This window comes from Myzus persicae, unplaced genomic scaffold (genome assembly GCF_001856785.1).
Source record: "Myzus persicae strain clone G006 unplaced genomic scaffold, MPER_G0061.0, whole genome shotgun sequence".
Taxonomy (NCBI): domain Eukaryota; kingdom Metazoa; phylum Arthropoda; class Insecta; order Hemiptera; family Aphididae; genus Myzus; species Myzus persicae.
Genome location: NW_019101482.1, coordinates 61,799 through 68,012, shown reverse-complemented (window position 1 = coordinate 68,012; position 6,214 = coordinate 61,799). Strand labels below are relative to the sequence as shown.

General features: G+C 39.3%; 1 protein-coding gene across 1 annotated transcript in view; it reads left to right on the top strand.

The window, feature by feature from the left end:
- The first annotated feature begins 768 nt into the window (after nucleotides 1-768).
- The window catches only part of LOC111029299, a 53,249-nt gene continuing 47,803 nt past the window's right edge, over nucleotides 769-6,214 (top strand). Inside the window, exon 1 of the mRNA XM_022308264.1 lies at nucleotides 769-1,052. The gene's annotated coding sequence lies outside the window, so the exon portion shown is untranslated. The remainder of the gene's footprint in view (nucleotides 1,053-6,214) is intronic.

Here is a 6,214-nt window from a genome sequence, read left to right as displayed (position 1 = left end):
ATCTATATTTCCGGCGGCGGACGCTTAAAACCCGGACGGGGCGGCGGCGGGGGGGTTTCGCGGTCCAGCGGGCGGCGGGCGCGAGTCTGCGTGCGTGTGCGCGTGGGCGTATGCGGCGGGTGTGTGTGTGTATGTGTGTGTGTGTGTGTGTGTGTGTGTGTGTGTGTGTGTGTGTGTGTGTGTGCGGGGGCGTAGAGAAGTGCGTGCGACTCGGCTGCGGCGACGGTGGTTGATGCCGCCGCCGCCGCCGCCGCCCGAGCGATAACGGAGCGAGCGCCGGCGGCGGCTGCGGGACCGAACGGCACGGCGCGATAAAAGCCCGCCACCGTCGTCGGGTGCGGGTGCGGGGCGGCCGCGGTCGGGCGGCGGGAATCGCGACCCCCGGCTAAAAGTGCGAGTGGGTCGTCCCGCCACCGCCGCCGCCGGCTAAAAGCTCCCGGAGTCGTATATGTACGCAACACGCTCGCGCGACGGAGTCTCTCTCTCTCTCTCTCTCTCTCGCGCGCGCGCGCGCGCGCGTCGAGAAGCACCTGTTGTAGATCGCTGGCGCGCGCGAATTTCCTGCCACCGCACCCGCCCGTGCCGTTTCCGCCTTATCAACCCTCGCGGGGGGCGCGCGCGCGACGACCACCCCGTATCACCACCGGTGGTCACCGGCCCGTCGCGATCGTCGCGGTGACGGCGGCGGCGGCGGCGGCGGCGGCGGTGTCTCGCTCTCTCGGCGGCTCGCCGACGGAACCGTTTCGCCGCCGCCGAGCCGTTCAGTACGCCACAGGACACCGGAACATCGGCACGTCGCCGCCCTCCGTTCAACGCAGGACGCCACCAACGAGCACCGTCCCACCGTCACATCACATCCCGGCCCTCGCCCTCACCCCCACCCCGCACCGTACCGCCGCCGCCGCCGCCGCCGTAATCACCGACTCTGTTCTGATACGATTCAGTCGAACACACCGCCACAACAACATACTACTCCACCACCACCACCGCCAACCGCGTCCGGAGGCTCTCCGGCGACGTGTCAACATTGAATCATCACACAAACACCGGAGGTAAACAGGATAACAGTTTTTTTTTTTTAATAGATTTACGACATTTTTTTAGGGCATTTAAAAAAAAAAAAATCGTGTTTTTTTTTCGAACAATTATTATTATTACGTATCGCAGTATATTATAATATTCCGTTGACGGTTACAATATAATATAATATAATATTATTGTACGGTTGATGTCGTCATAATACGGTTTATGCGGTACATCGGGGGAGAACCTGGTACTCTGGTGGTAGCATAGGTACCAGTATACTGCAACACCTAATTGTAATTATTACGAATCACGCGAGTGTTTGAAGCCTGCCAATGCGGGTTTTCAGAGCAAAACCTTTAAGTAGACGAGCCACGTGCATCGCGATCGGCGATTACCACGTTCGTCGGCGTACGGTATTTTTTAAACTATTTTTCGCCATCGCGTTTAATACGAGTATAATCGCTATAGTTGATTGAAAAGTTTGTTAAATTGTATATTATACAACACGTCGTATTATGTAGTAGTGGTGTCACGAGCCGCTGAACACAAAATTCCAAAGACTTATTAAATTAGGCGTCTGACGGCGACCAACAAAATCGTACTGAATCGTAAACGAATATTCAAAAAATAAAAAATAAAAAATGCGAACAAGTGTGCACCGCCCCGCCGTAGGTATAGCTGCAGTGTCCACTGCAGTGCTATTGTAACTGTTATTATTGTTACGTACCTATGCGTGTCAAAATTTTAATTAAAAGATAAATCATTGCATGCGAAAAACGGTTCTTAACGGTTTTTGTACCATGTCAATCATACTTGGATAAATAATCAAATTTATAATCAATTTCGAAAACCGTGTATTTGGTGAAAAAAATTTAGTTTATTTTAAAATTTTTAAAAATGCTCATTTTTTCTTCACACTTTCGAAAACAAATTTTCAATTTTGACTTCCTGAATGCTCCAACTATAGATTCGGTTTCCTGTCAGAAAAGCCGCTGAAGTCAAAAGCAGCTGAAACCTCCCTCTAAATGTCAGTCGACGGACAGACAAAAAACGCGCATCATTGTAAAACCAAATTATTCATACTATCAGAACGTAAAAAATGGAATTATTATTCCGATGAATATTTTATAATATAATTATATTTTCGTATTGACAGTTACGTATTAATTTCATCGGCTTGGTATTTTTTAATAGTCCGGTTTGGATTGGATTCCGATAAAAATTTCAAATTTTTTTCGGTTCGAGTTTGTTAAGTTTAAAAAAAAGTTTCAGTTCATAGCACATAATCATATCATAATGCATTATACGGTTTTTTGAGATGTATTGTTGTTTTACGTATCGTAAATATATTATGCCTAGTCCGTACCTTATATTGTGTATTGCTGAGATACGAATCGATGTGTCAATATGTTGCAATATCATTTACTAAAATATGCTAAATAGGTATTACAATACGATACAGAATTCGATATTAAACATGAAATAATTATTAAATACAATTATTTTATAAAATTTTAAAGAGGTATAGTAATGGTTTTTTTTTCTAATCAAACGAAAATGTATTATTATAATTAATATCATATTGTTGTATAGCTATATTGATTTCCTTTTAAATGACTGTGATGATTGGCTTTTAAATTGTTTTAAATGAATGCAACTATAACGCACCTATTTGTTTATATTAATTAACTATTTGTATAAACATTATTATAAGACTAAATAACGATGCGTCATTTCGCAACATTTTTTTTTCCCGACATTTTGTAGTTCCTCAAAGTCTCGTATATCACATCGCATTATAATATTATATCCTTTGAGAATGACCTCCATTTTTTTAGATTTTTCAGATTTTTTATTTATGATCGTGAGATGCTTTAAAACCATTTTTTTTTTCAACAAATCTATACTTTACATTTATACACCTACACCGACAATAATCTTCTTTCGTACTGTGGTTCATAATGCTTATTGTTAATATTATTTAACCACTGTCGTCCAATCTACTGCTGCTGAGGAAAACTGAACAAAAAAACAGTCTTTTGTTTCACTTCGTTTTTCTTTGAAAAAAATTCATTGACGTGGAACAACTCTTCCCGCATAATAATTTTTCCGTCTATAAATAAACCGGGTCGTATATATTTTGAATTTTTTTCGGTGAAATTCAATTGTCGTCGGATTCTTTGTTGAACATATTTTAGTTCGCACACTTCTAGTTGAATGTTTTTTATTTTTTTTGTGCACAAAAATAATATGGTTATTTATTAATTTTCAATTGTATTTTTTTGCCCTATTTTACTGCAGACGCGACAACGGATCAATTAATATCAGGTGAAAACAAAATATCGAATCTCACTACAAATGGAAGCCAAACTCGTACCTATCCGTCGCAGACGTTTATATTTTTCTGGCACAATAATATTTATATCCAATTTTAGAAATAAAATATTACTTTTTCAAAATGTAATTTTGCAGCTGTCTGGGTTATTATTATTGTTTCAAAGTTGCCGACAATAACCCAAGTAGTATACATGAACCGATCGTTTTTCGGAGTATTTACCACGATTATCAAATAACGATTTTAACCAATTGTATTTACCTGTTCTAATGAAAGGAAAAAAAATCTCAACTTGCAGAATATAAGAGAAATGTAATAATTCGTACTCAGCTAAAAAAAAACCTGTCCAATCGGAATAAAAGGTTTTTTGGTGAGTACACCTGCGATTTGTTGTACATTTTAATGTTGTGATCGAACGACGGAGAGCTATCGAAGTATCTTTTCTTATTCTCAACAATATTTCAAAATTTTGAGGGATGATTTTTGAAAACATGTTTTGATCTTGCATTTCGTTTCTAATAAGCAATAACAATGATAACTCATCCCCTTTTTCTGCAGCGAACTGCAGTCTCGCATGGTTTGAAACCGTTGTAATATTTAAGTAGTCTGACGCGACGGAAAAGCTTAAAAAAAACGATTTAAACCATAATATTACAATGTGTACCACACAATACACCTCACGTGCGCCAACAATTATAATAATATCATTACAATCATATTTCATATTTTTACGATTTTGTTGTAAACGTTTTTTTTCCTTCGCGACGACCTTTACTTCAAAATGGTCTTCGGCCTTTTTTTTCTAAATATAAATTTATACAGTTAGTAGTAATTTCTTTTTCCGAGTGAAATTGCATTCCAAGTCACGTAAACCATAGACCGCCGACGGTTTTTCCTCAGCACAAAAAAAATATACGGTGCACCTATACAGGTTTTTTCGATGCTCCTTATCAACTGTCTGCATCTTATAAACAAACATTTTTGTGCAAAAAAACTTTTGGAAAATGTTTTTCTTGGTTTTTCTAAAAAAAAAAAAACTCAAGTTCATGTCATAAATATTTCTCTATGCTTACGCTAGTTTCTATACTCACTTCATGCAACATAATTGTGTTTTGATAGTATATTATTACATTTGAAACGTCTACAGCAGTGAGTACGAATTATATTTTGTGAAGGCATATTAGGCCAAAGCGATATGGGCGTGGTAAAACAAACAGTTGGGAAAATACCGTGTGACCCATCTTGTTTACACGAAAAAATATTTTCGTCCGCCTAGCTGCTCATTGCCAGGTCAGTTTCCCTGCAGTTTGCGTGCTAGCAACGTTTTTATTTTTCGTACGAAAAATCATCAGTCAAATGGACTGAAAACGAATATTTTTTCTCTAGGCACTTGTACGTGAATTATCAACCTTGGTACTTTTTTCAACTTATTTTTACCATATACGCCAATACTGCTGAGGCTATCGACATTATAAATTTCAAATATTTATGTCAACAATTTCGTGTATGATACACGAAAGGCTTGTGTTAGTTTAATTAACTGCGATTCGTCTATATGTGTGCACGACACATTTTCTGAACCAGGTTCGTTTCTTTGGACGGTAGTCGAAGTCGAATCGACGTCGTCTCCGTTTTGGGCGCTAGCGATTCACATATTGCAGGTTGCAGGGGAGCATCGGTCCATCCATTGGGACCCTTTTGGAGGCATTCTCGAGCGGTTACGATCGGTTAGGTATCTCGTGTTGTGTATATCGACAGGCTATGGCGAATATTATTGGCTCTTGCGATAGTCGGCAATGAGGTGGGCGCGGAATCGGTACGCTGGACCTGCAGTCGCCGAGAAATAAATTTGTCGATATTCATTCACGGTGGCAATGCACGCGACAACTGAGGAACATTAACTGGGAATTAATATAATATAATATGGACTTCGGCGTGGTGGCCAGGCCATATACCGGGGGCGGTTTTCGGTCGGGTTTTCTGGCATTTCACCAATAACACGCCTTCGAAAAATACGACGCAAATGTTCAAGTCGTAATTCGCTCATACTTTTTTCGGGTCTCGGTGATCCGTAGAAAAAAAAGTTTTAGTTGAATTAAAAGTACCTACCTACAAATATCGATCGACCAGCCTGCGCGATGACGAAGTACAAAGGGGCGATAGTGAGAGACACCACATAATAATTATAAATATTAAAACACAAAGTGATTTCGATTAATACTGTGTTATGCCGCACAAGAACCGGAAATCAGAAAATAATAACGATATTTTATTGTTTCCATGGAACGTCGCATTCCTGTGGTTTGTTTTGCGTATGATTTGACCTTTGGTATATTAAAAATATTAATTATATCCAATACCCGCATTCGTGTGGTAAATAATTATTATCCGAGTTTACAATAATTCTTGAAATATTTCTATATTATGCCATCGAATCGTGGATGAAAAAGATTGCATTTTGATGTTCTTGTTAATTCGATCATAATATGATATTCCACGACAAACATTAATTTAGGAATAACCGGAACAACACGTTTATGTGAACACATGTCAGTCAATCAACCAACATAACCACAGTGTAGGTAGGTGGTTGCATTATGTTTGACACACAAACGCCCACTAACAATACAGTAATAATTCCAACCCATTTTTTTTTTTTTTTTATTAGTTAGCTTCCAAGTATTTACGATATTAATTTTTTTTAAATATCAAAAATATACTTTGAAAAAAAACTTACATGGTCATAATGCTGCAGATAATATAATATGTACTAATAGGTATACATTTGGCAATCATTTTTTGTTAGGTTAGTTTGCAAATATTTCTGATTTGGTGTTTCTAAAATATTCTCAT